General features: G+C 43.6%; 2 protein-coding genes and 1 long non-coding RNA gene across 16 annotated transcripts in view; 1 reads left to right on the top strand and 2 right to left on the bottom strand.

Moving 5' to 3' along the window:
* The window catches only part of CDK14 (cyclin dependent kinase 14), a 566,062-nt gene extending 559,520 nt beyond the window's left edge, over positions 1-6,542 (top strand). For all 8 annotated transcript variants that reach the window (XR_012074504.1, XR_012074505.1, XM_072965036.1 and 5 more), the window contains one exon: positions 3,168-6,542. The gene's annotated coding sequence lies outside the window, so the exon portion shown is untranslated. The remainder of the gene's footprint in view (positions 1-3,167) is intronic.
* The window catches only part of LOC116281296 (uncharacterized), a 34,365-nt gene extending 23,591 nt beyond the window's left edge, over positions 1-10,774 (bottom strand). For 2 of the 3 annotated variants that reach the window (XR_012074515.1, XR_012074513.1), the window contains exon 1: positions 2,155-3,171. This is a non-coding gene — a long non-coding RNA (uncharacterized lncRNA). Of the gene's footprint in view, positions 1-2,154; positions 3,172-9,690 lie in introns of those variants that run through there. The other variant, XR_012074514.1, reaches the window with a different exon arrangement.
* Positions 10,775-14,443: 3,669 nt separating this feature from the next.
* MTERF1 (mitochondrial transcription termination factor 1) overlaps positions 14,444-16,860 on the bottom strand; it is a 415,935-nt gene continuing 413,518 nt past the window's right edge. For all 5 annotated transcript variants that reach the window (XR_012074507.1, XR_012074506.1, XR_012074511.1 and 2 more), the window contains one exon: positions 14,444-14,843. The gene's annotated coding sequence lies outside the window, so the exon portion shown is untranslated. The remainder of the gene's footprint in view (positions 14,844-16,860) is intronic.

Below are 16,860 nucleotides of genomic sequence, written 5' to 3'. Positions count from 1 at the left end.
TGAAAACTGTAACTAATGTAGATGCCATCCAACGAGGGAGCAGGGACATCCTGTGCTGCCGGTGAGCAGTATCAGGCAGGGTACTTGGCACAGTTTGGACTCAGCTGCTCCCAGAGCTGGGGAAGAGTCTGGCTCTCCTTGGCACCTGCCTTCTTTTCATGTTATTGGCTCCTCCCATTAAGTGTCTGAGCCTCAACCTTGGTAACATACTTCTCATAATCACTGTGTCCACCATTTATCATCCAACTACTATTATTATGTATTATCCTTTAATCTCCAACTGTTTATGCCCTTGGTTAGGTACACATGATTCTCCTGGAGGTTACACCCATCAAGACAGACACCATCAATGGCTTAAAAAAAAGTCATAAATCAGCCCAATAGGATAGTAACATGCTATGGATGATGGTGACAACATAGTTCATTGTTACATGAAATCAGATATACTGAAGATCAAATCATTTCTTTCAAATAGAATGTCAGGAGGCTAAAAAAAAAAAAAAAAAGCTTGGCCTACAGGCAGGTGTTAATCCTAGCCACCTTTCCTAGCCTGCAGTGTATCTGTGGACAGCCTGCTCTGTACCCAGCACTGTGCTCTTTCAGCAAGAGCCTACACAGAGCATTTTGCCCTCTGTCCCTGGGCCGTGAGAGATTTTTACATCTGAGAGCATATTCCACTCCCAAGTTCTCAGATCCTACCTTTCCTCTTTTTACTCATTCAACAACCGTTTACTGAGTACCTGGGCCAGATCTGGGCTATGCTCTAGGGACAGAATGGTCAACAAAAGCAAGCTTAATCAAGAACATAATGATGCCACCTGCCCCTCTCCATGCTCCCTCACAGGAAACACCCCCATGCCTCAGGAGGGACTACATAAAAAGTTCAGAAGGTCGGCTTGGGCACCAGGTCTGCATTCCATTGATTAAAGTGGCGGAATGGAGGAGAGCCAGGCAATGACTGCATCACTTGGGTGTGGCTGCAGGAACTCCATGCCCAGGCAAGCATATGTCGGGATAAACCCCGACCTGCTTGGCCAGGGTGGGCATGCTTCCTGGAAGAGCTGGAATCTCATAGAAAACAACAGGGACAGAGCTTCATAACCTCAGATATGGCAATGGATTTTTAGATATAACAAAAACCGTAACCAACAAAAGGAAAAAAAATGGATAAATTTGACTTCATCAAAATTCAAATTTTTGTGTATCAAAGATAGACAACTATCAACAGATAGACACACGGCCAACAAGCACATGAAAAGGTGCTCAACATCACTAGTCTTAGGAAAATGCAAATCAAAATCACAATGAGACAGATACCAGTTCACACCCACTACATGTCTACAATCAAGGAAAAACAAAAACAAAAAACAGAAAATAATAAATATTGGAAAAGGTATGCAGAAACTAGAACCTTTGTATATTGCCAGCAGGAATATAAAATGATACAGCCACTATGGAAAATGGTTTGCCAGTTCCTCAAAAAGTTAAACAGAATCACCGTATGACCCAGCAATTCCACGACCAAGTGTTACCCAGAAGAATTGAAAACAAGTACGCAAATGTTTGTACATAAATGTTCATAGCAGCACTACTCAGAAAAGCCAAAAGGTGAAAACCACCCAAATACACATTAATACATGAATGTATAAACAAAATGTGGTATATTCATACTATGGAATATTACTTGGCCATAAAAAAGGAGTGCAATACTGAAATAAGCTACAACATGGGTGAACTTTAAAAACATTAAGTGAAAGAAGCCAAACACGCACATTATATGGATTCCATTTATATGAAATACCCAGAATAGGTAAATACCTGTAGGTAAATAGAGACAGAATGCACATTCATTATTGCCAGGAGCTGGAGCAAGGGAAGAATGGGAGTGAAGGATATAAGATACATAAGTAGAGGATATAAAGTCTCCTTTGGGGGTGACAGTAATGTTTTGGAATTAGAGATGATGGTCGCATGACATCGTGGATGCACTAAATGCCAATTAATTATATGCTGTAAAATGGTTAATTTTGTTATATGACTTTCACCTCAATTTTTTTAAAAAAGGGGGGAAAGGTTAACCTTCGAAAAAATCATTGTAGTAAGTGGGGGGAAATGAGTAGAGGGTGGAGAGGATGCTGTTTTAATGGTTCTTACCTATAAGATGGGAACTCTTTGCTCCCTTGATCCAGTAGTGCCATTCAAGGCTGATAACCTTAGTGGTACAGCCTGCCAGGGCAGCATCAGGGCAACCACACGGTGAGGTCTCAACAGAAGGCCCAGGTTCCCTTATGACTGTGTGGCACTGCAGAAGGGGACAAGCAGGCCAGACCAGACCTCAGTGACCTCGAGCCGCTAAACTGAGATGAGTTGGTTCTGGGATTCAGTGGAGCTGACTGGTCAAATCTCTGGGCTGTGTGACCTGAGCCTGGGAGTGTTTCTCTTCACCCTTCCTGGCAAGACATTCTTCTTGCATCCTAGAAATGAAAATGCTTAAGGGCCAAAAGAAACATGGAGAGAAATAATGTGAACATTCCTTCTTTATTCTTGAACCATTCTCGTGCACGCAGTTTCTGAGTTTAAGCATGCATTGTCGGAAACATAGTTGTACGCAGGATGTTGGGAAGAGGCTGGCAATTCAGGTCATGCTGGCCAATTTTCATTCTGCTGAAACTAGGTCTGATAATAGGCACCAAGGAATTATATGCAGCTGGAATTTTTGTAAAAGCATGTATATGATCCATTTTTATATTTCATGTTCATAAAAATGAACACGATGTGTCTTTTTAATGGTCTGCAGGATGCCACAGGCACTTAATTAAGATCAGTATTAGTACTAACGATTTAGGGAAGGAAATTTGTTGAAGTTCTTTTTCTCTAAATAATCCAAAAGGAGGTTAGACTATTTAAATTCATGGAGTTAAATTATTTTAAGGGAAAAAATGCAGTCAGAACATTTATTCATCATATTAAAAGAACTGTTTTGCTTAAGGAGACTCTTCTGTCTCAGGTATGTGTGCTCAGGGTAGCTGTGGAAAAAAATGGGCAGGCTCACTTTGGCCTGACCAATTTTGACATCTCATATAATTTAGGAAAAATTAATGATGTAAGGGGTTTTTTTTTCTTTTTTGTTTTTAACATATAACAATTTTCTCTTTTCCTCCTTCCAGGATGAAGTTGTCATCATTCTGGGAAGAATAAAAACATTAATGAAGTGGCCGATAATGTGAAGGGAACCATGGATCAGTTTCCTTTCACTCCCTGTGGTGGATTTCACTTGCAAGAAAATTGAAGCTGGCAAGACCCTGTTTTCTCTGCAGTTTATTTAAAACCTTGCACGCATTTGGATATCTTGTGATTTCCAAGAACTATGTGAAGATTAAGTTTTGCTTACTGATACATGGCATGTATTCTCTTCAGTCTTTTGTATTTGATTTTGTTTGATTTCCCTCTGCACCGCAGCGTCTTTGTAAAGGTTTTTATGCTTTCACCAGCCATGTCTTAAATACATTAAGACAACACATTCGGTGTTCACACTTCTTCAGTAATGTCTGTACTTGAAAGCCACACAGTGGCATGAAACACTGTGTGTTTTCTTTGAGAGCAGTGCACATTTTGCAACCACCAGGAAGGAAAATTAGAGCTAAAGCAAATCCGTGTTCTCCGACTGACTTGACAACTTGGTCCCTGGCCGTGGGGCCCCAGTTGTCTCTTACCTTTTGAGGACATTTGCAAATGTGTGTGTTTTTTTCCTTGGAAATAACTGCACGTTTATATAGGATATCGGAATCTGCGTAGCATTTTCAAGTCACATAGCGTGACTGTTCTCCGAGCAGGTTGGAAGTGAAGAAACCAGTATCAAGATGAAGAACAAAGACAGGGATAAATTGCTTACTTTTGACCTCTGAAAAGTGAGGTGACTTTTTACATGTTTTCTGGGTCTTGTCAACATCTTATTTTTTCCATCCACTTTGTTATGCTTTGTGAGTATTTTCTAAATGGAGAGAAGAGTGAGGAGCAGAATGTTTAAGGTGTGGGTATAAGAATTATCTCTGCTAGGTGAGCCCTGAAAGCTGTCTTTACTAGTTCACATTTAAAAAGAAAATTACAGAGTTATCCAGAGTTTAAAATTTGCTCATTTACGCCAAAGCACTTTTGAATTACATTTTTTAAAACAAACATTCCAAGCTGATTGGAAGGCACCCTAACTTTAGACAGTCTCCTGGAATAACTAACTGTTTGATGCAGGTTTTAGAAACCAGGCAGGAGTCTTGCTTTAAAGATGGAAAAGGGAAAAAAAAGGAAGGTCCAGCTTCCCTTCTTTAATAAGTTGAGAGACCTTGTAGGAGGAAGGCGAGTATGTGACATGGAGGGAAAAGGGGACCGGGCATGCGCGTGCTTTCATCGAGGGGAGAGCTTCCGGACGCAGGTCTGCTCCCAGTGGGGCGGCCTCGCTGCAGAACCCCAATAATACTGAGGCCAAGGGGGCAGCTAGGAAACCTAGCTCCTCAGGACACCAATTCCTACCGAAATACCTTCATGTACATTGTTTTACATTTCCTATTAGAAGGAGAGACTAAGAGCTTGAAACACATCGCACTTTGGAGGATCAAGAATATGAATTATGAGCCAGTTTGACAAAGACTTTCTCTGAGAGTCAGGTGAAGGCAAACCTATTCTATAGTCAAAGCCAGGAAACCTAGAAAATTGGACCTAGAATTCTTAAACATCAAAACGGTACTTTCCCTGGAGTAGGGAGGGTGTGAGTGTAGATGTCAAGGTCACAACCATCTTGTCCAAAGTAGCATTCATTGTAAGCTTCTACGTGCTAAGTGAGGACTTATTCACTGATTGATTTTTAAAGAGAGGAAAAATTACCCAAGGCCAGAATGTTTACTGTTTGCTACCTAGAAATCTTTCCCATGCTTCTTTCTTACATTCCAACCCTTTGGAAGTTTTTATAGAGGTATTTTGCTTTAATGTGTATTTACATTAGAATTTCTTAAAGTAAATGTGGAGAGAAAATTTACATGCAATCGAAAATAGCCTTTCCCGCTATTTGTTTTGAATTACTCATTTGGGGGAGAGGCATAACTTTTGTATTTTATGAAATTTAAACTGTTGACTAAGTCTTGCTATGTAATAGGCTTTTGAACTTGAAAATTTGAAAATGTTTAATGTTTAAAGACTTTGATTAAAAATGTTAGAGTTATTCAGAGATATATGCCCATCCCTGGCAGCTTCTCTTGGGAAATTAAATGTAGTATTTCTCAGTGGAGGGAAAATCTGTTTTATTACAGAGACATATGTCTCAGAAGGGTCTCATTTAGGAGGTTTTGAGTTCCCCATGCTTGCCATCGGTACAGGACATCCAAAGTCTGCTTTGTCTCTCTCCTTTCCTCTCCCATTTGTAGCCACCCTCTCCTTCTTCATTTCCCACGTCTTGCTGAGGACAGCTATGAAAATCGTTGCAGACTGTGTTCATGAGCAGATTTATTATTCTATTGAGAAAGCACTGGAATGTTTTGGTGATACTATTTTTATATGAAGGAGTAGCTTGCATTGAAACAGCTGGAATAGTTAGAACACGTTAGCATGGTGATTGTATCAGTGTGACATCACTGCACACACAGCATTCTGAAAGGAAATTTGGGACTTCCTTTCTGTTTTCTTAAAGGAACACTTTGGTTGATTTCAAAATACAAAATACATAGGACATGAAAAAAAATTTGCAGTGCTCAGAAAAAACAAAACAAAACAAAAAACAGGGGGCATAAGGCAGGGGTGGCTGTCCATCCACTGACCCAAGGATGAGAAGCTATTTCTACCTCCCAAGAGTGATAAGAAAAGTTTCCAGAGCCTCCAGGCTTGCAGAGAAAGCCAAAATCTCTTGGTATCCTTCCCTCAATGTGTACATGATAGCCAGTGTAATCATACCCTAGGTAATGCGTCTCTACAAGATAATCATCTGTGAATATTACTGGTTTTGTAATCTTTGGTATATAAGAGGATGTTTAGGCTGTACATACTGGGGTAGATTATTGCCTGCCCCCCTTATACATAGGAATATGCTGCAAAATCGCATATAATACCCATCTCTCTTACCGGCTTGTAGGCAGAGGAAACTGTATATGTTACTGCCTTGCAATTTTCTCATACACCAAAAACCAAACCAAACCAAACTCAAGTAAAATAAGCAATCTCCTATTCTCAGTCCCTTCCCACTGCAGCATATTTTAGAGGCACATACAAAATCTACATTCTCTAGTTGGGAGTGGATTTTTAAATTTTTTTTAATCTTTTTTTTTTTTGTATGATACACTGAGATGCATACTTTCTAACAGGGAGTTGGTACCTAAGAAATGTGCTAGCATTCAGAAAACTATTATACTGCAAAATGACACATAGTAAGGAGAATGGAATAATACATGTTGCATATTTGTTACCAATTGTGATTTGTCTGTATTATGGAAGACGTAATGGTTTGTCAGCTGTCACTGTTGTTTTCTTGTAACATGATATGGAATAAAGTATAGCAGAATCTCTACATTCTCCTGGTACATCTTGGTGGGTACCAAATAACACCATATGACGTACATATACGTCATAGACATATTGTCTTAAGAACTCTTAGACTCAACCATTCTTAAAGAGTGCAGTAAGAGACCAAACACACAATGCTCTTGGATGTGGGAAGGAGTGAGTTAGCAGGAATGTTCTAGGAATCTGTTAAACCCTCCCTTTCCTTGATTTGCTGTGTGGAACATAGGTAAAGAAGTGGAGGTTATGCAAAACAAACCTCATGAGCTCCAAGAGCTTCACAATTCCCCCAGCTCCTTACTGACATGCACCATGTGTTCTGTGCATCTGGAGCCGATCTGGTTTTGTTTAATGATGGTCTTATTTATCTTTTATTGCCTCTTTTTTTTGTGGGGGTGGGGGGTGAATTTGCACTAAGATGAGGTGGGTAGGTTACCTGTCACTGAATACCAATCAAAGCCCAAGCATGCTGACATTCTGCCAGAAGTGTCACTGTTCTCCAAGCTGAGAACGCTTCCTGTGAACCCTGCCCAGCGGGCGCCTGTGCTGAACTGGCACTGCTGGGAGCCACCCTGGGATAGGCAGCGCTGCCTGAGGAGGCTAGTTTCGTTTCTCTCATCACCTCTTCTTGTCGGAACTATGAGCTTCATAACCCCAAACAAACCCCCATGAATTGGATACATTGATAATAAAGTTCATAGCAATACAATACTCAACTTATAGATATGCTATTTGGTGATTTGAAAACATTTATCCTTGAAGGTCAAAATCAAAATTCGTATCTCACGTTGAGAGGACCCTGGAGCCCTGCCTCTCCCCTGCACAGACCCTTACCCACCAGCAGCAGCTACCTCAGGTTTCCCTTCCCTTGCTCCTTTCCTGTGACTTCTGTGATTTCATAGTTTCTAAGCCCTCACAAGCTAACATTCTCACAAAACCAAATGTAAGGTTTCTCAGTTGATGTGTATTGCATGCCACAAAAGCTCCTGACAACCCCCACATCTCCAGCCCCCGACTGCCCCAGCTGTTTCCCCCAAGACAGCAAGTCATCTATGCCAAAGGCACATGCATTTCCTGTCACCACCAGTGGATTCTGAGACAGAAGACTGTGTAGAGGCAGACTTTGTGGTCTCCAAGGTAGAGATAATAGGCAGATTTCTTAATTGGGAACCATAAATTATCCCAAAAACTGACTAGAATTATACAAGTGTCGAAAGAAATAACTTGCTCCTTGGAGCTGTTTGAAGGGAGTAAAGTGCATGCCACTGTCCCATGTCAACAGTGACAGGCGTGCTGATGCCCAATGTGACATCACTCCCAGCGGCCACAGCCGTGGGCCCTTCGGCAAGCCTGGGCTGATTTAATCCCATGAGTTCTTAATACAAGAAAGAAGGCAGACAGCTGGTATCTACAAGAAGCCAAAGAAATAACTTTGAGAAATATTTTTAACTTTTTAAATGTAGCAGGAGAGATGACAACCCTCTCTCATCTCATTATGGCCCCACGTTCCCTTCTTTTTCAGCAGGGGCTATTCCTGCTCTGCCGGGTTGGAAGATGTGATGTGTGCTCGCTAAGGCAATCAGTTAGAGACAGGAGGGCCGCACTCCTCGAGTTGCTGTTGGCCCCCAGAGAAAAGAGAAACCAGAGGGGAAGGTGTCGGAGCAACCCTGTGCCACTAGGTTAACGCGTACAGTTGCTGAAGAATGGCGGGCATTGTAAATTTCTGCAATGAGGACCCCGCCGTGGCCCAGCAGCCTGCTGCTACCAGTGGGTGGTGGCGTTATGGGCATTAGCTTTGAGAAGCTTATACAGCAGAGGGGGTAGGATAAAGGACACAAATCAGGAGAAGACTGACAAGATTAAAAAAAAAACCCAAGGCTTCGTATTTACTGTTCATCCCCCACGCTCTCCATGTGCTATATTGTCTGCGTTGAGTCCTGCTGAGAGAGAACCAGGCACAATAATAGCTCGGAGCAGCCTTGCAGCCCCGGAGCCAGCCTCTGCCAACGGTGCTGACTGTGCTGGTGGAGAATGGGATTCTGATAGAGTTGTCTTTTTTTCTCCTTCTCTGCGAGACCACCAATAATTATGGAGGGCACGCTGCAAAGATGGGGTAAGGGTTCCCTGTTGGAGTGTATCCTGAGAAGTGACCCAGCGGGGCTTCCAGTGAAGGGATATGTTCCAACAGCCCAAGGTGTGCCTGCCTGACAGATGCAGACAATGCTGCAGACATCCAGGGACATATGTTTGAAGCAGCAGTTTAAGGATTTAGAGACATTCAAATGCAACTTAGCTTATACATCATACTATAGTGTAAAACAATGACTCTTCCCTCTCTCCATCTCTAACTAAATCGGTTAACAGTACCCCGCAGACCCTCGGGGCAAGGAGGCACAAGTCCTGCCAACTTATTCTGTGAAACATTTGGGAAATCCAAACCCTCATGTATCCATTCTCCTTAGCCTAGTGGCTCACAGCCCTGGCTCTCATTAAAATTGTGGGAAAGTTTTGAAAACCTACCCCCAACCCCAAACCAATTCACTGTAGAAACATTGAGGAAGGGTCCCTGGCATCAGTCTGGGAGCTCAACAGGTGTTTATATCATGCACCCTGAGTGAGACCTGCTGGACTCTTCTCTTCCTCCTGTCTGTCTGCTACTCCAGGAAGAAGGTAGGCAAACTTTTCCTATAAAAGCCGGATAGTAAATACGGTCATCTTTCTGAGCCATACAGTAGCTGTCACAACTCCTCACTCTACTGTCTTAACGTGAAAGCAGCCGGGCTGAATACAGAAATGAACGAGCATGGCTGTGTTCCAGTGAAACACTTTATGGGGCACTTAAGTTTGAATTTCATACAATATTCACAGGTCATGAAATATTTTGCTTTTGATTTTTAAAAGCTCTTTTAAAAGTAAAACCCATTTGTAGCTCACAGCCTGTATAAAAACACGCAGTGGGCAGGAATTTGCCCCGGAGCTGTAGTTTGCTTACCTTGGCTGAGAATGCGCCCTGGTAATGGGGTAAGCTCGGACCACCCCTGATATTTGCTGGGCCCAGGGTAGATCCAAAATGGAAGCCCATATACCATAAAGCAAAATATTTCAAAATGTAAATCCAACCGACAAAATGTTAAGTAAATGTGATTCTCTTACCTTAACAGTATGTCTTCAGAATGACCTAGGCGGCCAGGGTTGCACTTCGAATTCTTGGACTCCTCAAAGTTCACCAAAACTGGGCAACGTGTAGCATTTGCCTGGTTCAAGAACTACCCTCTTCATTTCACTTCCCACTCCTAGCTGTAGGGGTGTGGATCCAGTGTGAGGAGTCACACATGCATGTGTGTGAACACCTCAGCGCCCCACATCCAGACTGTCCGTTCTCGTGGTAAGCAGTACCCCACTGGCCAGCCACTGGCATCAGCCGCATACTCTCGGGGAGGGTGGTTTCGGGGAAGGCTCCATTTGCAGAGAGAATTCCAGGGTCCCAGACCTCCGGAGTGTCTGAGTAGAAGTGGGGGAGGCAGGCTCCTGGTGGGTGCGGCACCATGGAGTCCGCCTTCTGTGGAGGAAGGCTATGCCCACAGAGGCTCAGAGCGAGGCCCCGTAAACGCGCGAACTCAAACAGTGGTCCCTCTTGCCTTGGTTTACGGGCACTACTGGTCGGTGATGGGAGGCTGGGAATTAGCTCCCGGGAGTTTTCATGTCCGTCACGCGTATCATCAGCCCCTCTCCTCCGAACCCAGAGAAGCCGACTTCAGAACGTGAAGGGCGAAAAATTGCTTCAGCACACCTGTCAGCCCAGGGGGGCTGGAGAGGGATTCGAGGATGTGAGCCTCCCAACCGGAAAAATGCGCTAGGAGCCGCCATACCACGAAACAAACAGCGCGACGAGCGGACACGGTGAGAAACAGCACTCCATTCTAGCACAACAAGATGGCGCCCGCCGCGTGGCGCACTTGTCCTGCTTTCGCCTGTTCTGCCCGCACATGCGCAATTGTTCATTGCTGTGTTCATGAGGCGTCCATACCACCACTAGCGCATGCGTACTTCTACTGTTTACCTCCTACACAGGCGTGTTGTTGTGACCTTTGCCCTGGGTCCCACGGCCTACTCCTACTCACTCAAGGCTGCGGACATCTCTTGGAATTAAAGGATTTGGCCTCCTGTCAGTCATTTGCTGGAACTAGCTGAAAACCAGTTCACAAGAACCAATTACTGAATATTTAGGAAGTTTGTGAGCCAGTTCTTTAATCACTGACACCTGGAAACCAGAAGGGAGCATTTACACCACTGAAATCGCCACAGCACTGCCTCTCATCTCTTTCTTTCCAGGCTCATCTTCCGTCTCCATGCACACTTCCTCCCCATGTGCGGTGCTGAACTTGCCACTGATCCCTGGATGTTCCAGGCATCTACATGCCCCTATTCTTTTGCAGGCACTGTTCCCTCTGATTGGAACACCCTCTCCCATTTTTCAAGCAGGCAAGTTCGCATTTACCCTTTTAAAGCAGGTTAATTTCTATGGGTCTGGAGTTCAGGTGCAGTTTGGCTGGATGGTTCTGGCTTGAGGTTTCTCATGAGGCTGCAGTCAGGTGGTGGCTCAGCTGGGGTTATGTTTAAGGCTTGTCACTCACGTATCTGGTGCCACAGCTGGGACAACTCAAAGAGCTGGGAGCTGAGACAGCTAGAGCAGAGCACCTCTAACCGAACGTGATTTCTCCACAAGGTCTCTTCAGCATGGTGGCTCAGATTAGCTGCACATTTAATACGGTGGCTCAGGGCTCCAAAGCACGTGCACCCAGAGAAGAAGAGGGAGAATCAGGTAGAAGCCGTATACTTTTTATGACCAAGCATTTTATTTGGTAGAAGTGAGTCACAAAGGCCATCCTATATTTAAAGGGAGGAGAATTAGTCTCTACCTTTTGATGGAAAGAATGTCTTAAAAATTGTGGGTATGTTTTAAAACCACAACTGTCTGCCTTCTGACCACAAATTATGCATATATTGATGCCACATGCAAAATACACTCAGGCCCTCCTTGAACCCCCCCCAAATATCTCATCTGGATGGCATCCATCTCAGGCTCAAGGTCCCGTATCCCAGCACCCAAATCAGGTTCAGGTGCTGCAGACAAGGCTCCATAGTGCAGATCCTCAATCACAGCTTCCTGAGTACTGTTCTTGATCTGATCCTCATGATCCGTGAACTAAAGTGACACGTTCTTTGCTTCTCCCACCCCGACATACTTCAGTGGGACAGGCATAGGAGAGCCATTATAGACGTTTCAGAGTCTATAGCAATCAGGTAATCAGTCTGCAGCAATTCTGAAATCTAGCCAGGCACACGCTGCCAGTTTCTTGATTAGAGCTCAGCATGGTTCCGTAGGAATGATTCTCCGTGGCTCTTGGCTTCATTCTCTGGGCTCTTGTTGCCTCCCTCCTGTTCTATAAAGTGCACCGCCTTTTTATAGCTGAGCAATCTTCCCAGCCTGCTTCTTTCTCATAGAATTTTGGGAGTCCAAAAGCCTCTTTTCATTTTATACTACCTCTGTCCCTTTAAGTCTGAGCTGGAAATGGTTTCATTAGAACAAGACTCCTTAATATTCTGTTTCTCATCAGTCTTGTTGGGATTCACTCCATTAGACAAACACTGCACTTACAAGTCTCACTGAGATAAGCTTTTCTCCAACTTGACTCCTGCTAACGGTACTGCGGGACCGTGCCCTTAAGATTTTTAACATGCATTTCTGTGTAACAGAGACATCTAAAAGGCATGCCTTTCATATCTTTAGAAGGACTTTTGATGGTTCGAAAGAACCTATGTGGCACTACCTCCAATCTGTCTGAGGGCTTAAGGAAGGGTTCCAGGGTCACAGCACTGCTTCCATCTTTAGGGAGAAATTACGTATTTTAATTTGAGCCTCATTTGCCATATGGTGAGGATGAAACTGAGGAATAGTTTTAATTTTTGAACCCCAAAAGTCATAGCTCTTTTATAGTTAACAATTCTTTCTCTAGTTCATCTCTCTCATCTCGTGTTTTCTATGGGCAGCTGGAACAATAAGGGGCACCTTGAACGATATGCCTGGAAATCTTCCTAGATCATGAGCTTATTAGGTATGTTTTCTAACATCCATGTTACCACTGGGGAAAATATTCCTAGACTTTCCACCACTTCACAACCAGCGTCTCCTTTCCTCCGGCTTCCCTCACTTGCCTTTAATGCCTGCCGCACACACAGCCTTCCTCAAAGCTCTTCCAATCCCCGCCCTCTCCCCAGGCCCCCAACCGCTGCCACATGTTTTAAGTTTTGTTACAGCAATGACTCACTTTTAGGTACCAAAAAAATTTCCATGTATCTATTGTTGTGGAACAAATCACCCCCAAAATTGGCGGCCTAAAAACAGAGTTCGTTTATGATCTCTTTCGTGGTTTCTGTGGCTCCAGCATTCTGGCTCAGCTTGTTTGGGTGGTTCTGCCTCAGGAGCTCAGAGGTCGCTGGGGCCGCGGCCAGCTCAGGGCTCCTGCACTCATGTCTCTGGCTCTTAGGCTGGGAAGACCTCAACCGCTCGGGGCTGGGACTGCTGGGTCTCCATTAGGCATCTTTCTGTTTGTCTCCATGGTCTCTCTCTGTGGTTTCTCTGGCAAAGCGGGTTTCCATGCTCCAAAGGAAGATACTGCAAGAGAGCGCCAGGCAGAAGCCATATTGCCTTTGATGAACTAGCCTTGAAAGCCACACACCACCACTTAGGCTACCTACTCTTAATTAGAAGCAAGTCCTAAGAACAGCCCAATACTTAAAGGAAGGGGAATTAGACTCCGCCTCTGACTGGGAAGTGTTTCAAATCCTATGCAGACTCGTGTTAAAACCATTGCACCTCTGGAGTTGAACAACAAAAAGGCCCTGCCCTGGTATGCATTTACTTACTGATCTGGATGAGTTTGGTAGACTGGAAGAGAAGCCAAGACTGTGATCTTGGAATTCTTGGAGTTAGGTCTCTATTTTAAAAATTATCTGTAACTGAATGTTATCCCCCATGAGCACCTGGGAAACCTTTGCCTGTCCGATTGATTTTGACTCTGGGGGTGATAACTGCATAGAGCCCTACTTTCCTCACAGGAAACCACATGTTCTACAGAGGAGTTTTGTTCTCTGACTCATTAGTTTCATGCTTCCCCAAGCCAGGCAGCCACTGTCCCAAAGGAAAAAAAACGCTCCTCGGGTAGCCAACAATCAGCACTCCCTCCACCTCTAGTCTCTAAGACTTGCTAATGCTTCAATTTGACTTACCCTGAGTAAGTAGCTTTTTAATACTAATTTTTTAAAAAACCCTGCTGTGCCAAAGAATTAAATAAGCACTTGTCTAGCTTTAAATGCTTTACAGGGGACTAAAAATAACACCTTTTGGGACAGACAATCTAGTTTTCCACCGCACTTCATTTGAGGCAAGAAAATCTCTTTTCTACAAGGTTTTGATTCTATGGCCATAGCTAGGATGGTATGCAATCAATTTTCCAAGTGTAGAGAAATTCTCGGGGTGCAGAGATTCTTCTTTGCAGGCTGACAAATTAAAGTGTGTATTTCAGTGCAGGGGGTGGTGCAAGGAAGTGATGCTCAGCCCCCAGAGATGACTAGAGTCTCCTTTTTTATATTTAGACCATGTCTAGCAATTCATGAAAATGAATTGCTTGTTCTGTTTCCCCTTAAGTCATTCTCTCTCTGCCCCCTATTCTCTCCAGGTTTTATTTATTTATTTTTAAAAATAACTAAGTCACATGTGATTCATTCCTAAAGCTTAAGACTTATTTTTAACAACTTGCTCAAACACAAATCCTATTGTTCACATCCTTGGGGAGAGTGAGTTACTCCGGAGGAAAAAAAGGAGAGCTCTTGTAGACATTTTTTATTCAGTGAATAATTTATATTAAAATAAATTGTACAGAAAATGTGAAAAATCTTTGAGTAAGCCAAAGATTACTGTACTGGGGACCAGAGGAGACATGATTGAAATCCACAAAGCTTGGGAGGGAGCTGCAAGGGGGTGTTCTCATTCTGAGCTTTTCAGTGGTGTCCTGTTGTTTTAAATGCCGAGGTTCTGTTGTCTGTCCAGAGCACCCCTTCCATGCCACCTTGTTCACTTTCTCTTTCCCATGGTTAACAAGTGTTGTCTGGACTCAAGGAAGTTTTGATAGAGACTCAGCTGAGGTAAACCTCAGAGATCACTGATTTGGTGTAGACTGGATGAATTTAAAAAAAAAAAAAAACAACGCAGCAGCAGGGCAGGAGAGAGACAGAGAAGCAGTAGGCTGTGATGACAAAACATCACATTGAGTCACGTCAACTCCCAGCTCTTAGTCTCTTAATTTTAATCACATCTTTTCTTCTTGAGTATCAACAATATTGCTGCCAAAACCCTACAGCTATGGGAGACATAAACACTTAAATCTACCAGAGACAGATGGCAACATAAATCTCCATTGTTGCTCCCTTAGAGGACTCCCAGGGCTGCCGCCCTCTGTGGTGAACGGGACATTTGAGGTGACTTTCCCACAAGGGTGATTTTTAGATTTACCTTCAGGAGTAAAGATGCTGCATTGTTTTAGGCGGAATTTCGTTGGCTGCGATTGTGGGAATTACAACAGCAGCAGAACGTTAATGCTGGAACGAAATTTACCAATTAGCAGCTCGACAACTTCCTTTCTGCTCAGCCTCCCAGGATAACAGATGTGGTCATTACATCTGGCCACCTCTCTCCAAAAAGTCTGTTCCTGACCATACAGAGTGGCCGGCGAAAAGATAGCCTTGATTACAGCAAGTGAAAGCCAGATGGTCAAGCCCTGTTTTTGATCAGAGAATCTCAAAAAACATATTTGAATCTATGATCAGGCACTTAAGCAGAGTATGACCTTTTGCTGAATTGTCTTAATTTTTTTTGATGTCCCATCTTTCTGTTCTGTGACAACCTTTGGTCAGTTGTGCTCCACTAAATACATCAAAACATTAACACTTTTTTAGATACAGCTAGGATTTAGTTTGTTCTATTTAAAAACACTTTTTGTGGTTGACTTAAAAATCCAAATCTGCATATGTTTTATTATTGTTAATAGCTTTCACTGCATTTGACGTGTTAGGAGGGGTTACAGAGCTATGTCATTACTCTGAATGGGCTTCATATTTCCTGGTACCTGGGATGCTTACGTATGTTTTGAGTGTCAATGGGGAGCAAAAGTGGTCCCTGTCCATCTTAGGAGATAGAACAGAGGAAACATGAGGCAGTCAATTTAAAAATCATACTGCAGGGGGGAAGGTATAGCTCAGTGGTAGAGCACATACTTAGCGTGCACAAGGTCCTGGGTTCAATCCCCAGTACTTCCATTTAAAAAAAGAACAATAATAAATAAATAAATAAGCCTAATTACCTCCCTCCCACAAAAGAAAAAAAAATCATACTGCAAACATTAAGAGCCAGAATAGGGACTCCTGACACTTTTCAAAGAGGCACATGGTGGTAAGAAGCTGGTCTAAGTTCAGAAGAGATGAAGTTCCATAATCTTTGATTAAAACCTCTTCCTCCCATGAACACACATGTTAAAACAAGCAACTTCTAACAGCCGAGGAACTCTGACTGAATTTAAACATATCCAAAGAAGGCTAGTTTAAAGAGGGAACTTCGCACAAAGATCCATCTGGCATGCAGAATCCTTTGTGTAGAAAGATAGTGGAAGCTTTCTACAGAGTTAAACCAATTAAATCAAAACACCTGTGTCTTACAGAGTACCTAGAGGAACTGATCATTCTCAGGGTTTACTCAGTTCCAGACGTCACGGGACTTGACCATCAGTATTTCCACTGCCTTTCGATGTTCCCATCCAAACAGCCACACGTGCTGTTCCTGCCACCCATCCATCCCACTCCAGACCCTCCTCCGTGCTGCAGCCCAGGGGATGTTCTGGAGCCCTCTTCTGCCGCACCCCATCCACTCGTTTCTCTGCCTTCTGCATCCAGCTCATGCCAGGCATCCAGGCCCTTCCTCACAGCATCTGCTTCTCTTCATTTTGCTCTGGAATCCTTTGCTCTCTCTGGTCTGAGCCACTATCCTCTGTTCTAGGTCTCTCTCACATTCCGGCCTTTGCTGTGTATTCTCAGGGCATTTTACTAGAGTGTAATAAATACCCCATTTTCTTATAATCATCCTCTCTGCATGACTCCAAGCTCTGCTTCCTCTCTCCACGAGCCCTGGGTCTGGCAGACAGTGGGCCTGGACAGAACATGGGCTGATGGAGGGAGTGGGTATGCTCACGCTGCTCCCCTCCTTCCTCCTAA

Source organism: Vicugna pacos, chromosome 7 (genome assembly GCF_048564905.1).
Source record: "Vicugna pacos chromosome 7, VicPac4, whole genome shotgun sequence".
NCBI classification, from domain to species: Eukaryota; Metazoa; Chordata; class Mammalia; order Artiodactyla; family Camelidae; genus Vicugna; species Vicugna pacos.
This window is presented reverse-complemented; position numbering and strand designations above follow the sequence as displayed.